This window comes from Aptenodytes forsteri, unplaced genomic scaffold, assembly GCF_000699145.1.
Source record: "Aptenodytes forsteri isolate BGI_AS27 unplaced genomic scaffold, ASM69914v1 Scaffold54, whole genome shotgun sequence".
Classification (NCBI taxonomy): Eukaryota; Metazoa; Chordata; class Aves; order Sphenisciformes; family Spheniscidae; genus Aptenodytes; species Aptenodytes forsteri.
In genome coordinates, this window is record NW_008796044.1 from 14,105,330 (window position 1) to 14,108,018 (window position 2,689).

Genomic DNA, 2,689 nt, shown 5'->3' on the forward strand with positions numbered 1-2,689 from the left:
CCGCCCGGCTCTGCCACCTGCTCCCTGCGGCGCTGCCCCGGCTCCCGTCGGGGGCTGCGGGAGCGTCGCCTCTGCGGGCTGGTCCCTCCTGCCGGGATGGGGTTTGGGAGGGAGCTCCCTGGTCGTGTCGCGGCGAGTGTCCTGCCTTCGTCCCTGTTAGGAGTCCTAGGCTGGGGGGGCTTGCAGTTGGACTCCCAAACATTTGTTTCAGGGTAGGACTTTACCAGTATCAATCTTGGAGTTATTTTCTTTCAGCTAAATTTAATTTAAACTGACTCAGCGGTTGTAAGAAGCTCAGGGGAAAATGACAGTTTGAGGATTGTTTTCTTTACCATAGGTTTAAAGACCTCTCTCTGTATATTCAGTAATGATTTCTTTTTGTAAAATAATTCTGTTGTGCTCTATTTACTCCTGGAATTTAGCAGTCCTCCAAGACAGACAGGCTTGTTAGAGGCTGAAATAATCAGCTCCAAGGCAAATGCAGTGCCCTTGGTTGTAACAGGTGCAATGTGCATATTCTTATGAACAATGAAATGGTTTCAGCATTCAGGTTTATTTGTATGCTGTGCATTTCTGTGACTCTGAAGAAATTGTCATGCTATGTTATGTCAAAGATGCGCTTATAGTGTGAGCGTGTCCATGGTACCTAATTAACAGGACATGGGAGCAGCTGCACAGACCCTGTCCGTCAGTGATGGCTTTAACACCCAGGGTATTCCCGGGTGACACCGTATAGCTTGGGGTGTTTGGTGGCTTGTGTTGAGAACCCACGCTGGGCACTGGTCCCTCAGCGATGCTCTGGCACAGCGTGAAATACTGGGAGATAAGGGGGAAAAGAGAAGTGCAGAGGAGGAACCGTTTGTGCTCGGATTGTATTCTCTAGACTTGATGGTCCTTTAATACAGTTCCCTGCCCCTGTGTTTTCTGAGTAGGGTGGTGGTGGCACATCTTGTGTTGTTATTGAAACCTAAAATACTGACGCTTATATTCCACAGAAGAAATTTCCTGGGCAGGTATTTCATATATGAAAAGTATGTCATTGTTTTAGTAGCTTCATGGGCTCCTTATTTAAGGCAAAAATCCAGAGTGACACCACATTTGTAATTGACGTAATGGGAGTCATTCAGGAGTTAGAGCTGTAGATCAGAAGGAAATTAGACTGGAATTTAAGTATTGCTCTCAAGCCAATATAGCACAAAAGGTGTATTCCAGCAGTCCTTACCCAGGTTCAGCTTCTGCTGTGGGATAACCCTGCTCTGTGGTGCAGCCAATGGCACCTCCTGCCTGGAGGTGTCTCTGCCCTTCTCGGCACTGAAAGATGCGCTTTGCTGGCGCTCTGCTTTCCAGGACTCTTTAAATCTCACTTATTTTGTTAGGGATGGGAGGAGGAGTGGACTGCATGTGTAGGATGGGGAAGGATGACTGGGTAAAGTGGTGAGGATGGGGAGTGCATTCATTTGTTACCCTCCGGCTCTTTATAGATTACAACAAAGAAATGGTAGAGCAAAGGAGGAGTCAAGGCTCTAGCCAAGGGAAAGTGCCTGGCAATGAGGTCTATTAGAGCTGTCCTCCTGGGTGATACTAGTGGAGACACCAAACAAAGCAAAGGCGCCAGAGATGTTTCAAAGGTCTTAGCTTATTGTCAGAGATGCTCTGAGACTGCACAGGCTTGGAGTTACGCCTTGTAGCTTACCCCATCGTGAGAGACGGTGCTTCTTCCTCCAGGAAAATGGTGAGAAAGAAAGCCACAGTGGTGTCTTTTGGGGCATTCAGTCCTCTCCAGAGGGTGTCCCCAGTGGTGGGGTCTGCCAGCTCATGCTGATGAGTTGCAATAGCAGTGAACTTTGTGTTGTTCTGTAGTACCTACAAACCTTGGGACAGCAAAGCGTCTTGCAAAGGAGGTGGAGAAACAAAACCAGCATTTCTACTGCTGTGTTAACTTCCCTTGGACATCTTACAGCCTCACCCAGCGATGTAATTCCATCCCTCGTGGTTCTTGGTTTATGGCAGGTGAAGGTAGGAATACGCTTCTGCCTCCTCTGAGGCACGGCATGTTGTATAGCTCTAATTCAGCCAACCATGGAAGATAATTACCTTGTTAACCCTTTGTAAAGTGCAACTGATACAGCTCCCTCTGGCTTAAGTTAAGTGGTGTGTACTGTTAAAATACAGCACACATCTCAAAAGCCATTAGTTGAGGAGAAAACATGTCTATTGTACCATCAAGTCAACTTCACCTAATGATGTTCAATTGAAAGGATTTAAAGTGTTATTTAATCAAATTTGGGGACAATAATCTTAAAGGAGTCTTTAAAAATTTTTAGAAATAATTAGCAGCCTTATTTAGCATCTTGGGCGATTTACACTGGTGAGAGAGTGATTCGTCCTTTTCACATCGCTGGCGAAGCGTGGTGTTGCTGTGAGTAAGCTGAATAATGTTTACAGATCTGCTAAAGCAATGAAGCTTTGGATAGTGGTCCTTTAATCGCCTGAGGCTTTTCTCGCTATACATGCTTGTTTAACAGAGTTTTGAAAATCATCTCTGGAAGCCAGTTATTTGTTTATGCTGCAGATGCTGATCTGGTCAGGGCTGTGTCCACGCTGTGGTCCTGGATATAGCTTGAAGCGCTCTGCTCTGCAGGAGTGTGTCTGTGATCATGTGGAGCTCAGTGCACGCTAATGCTGCAGG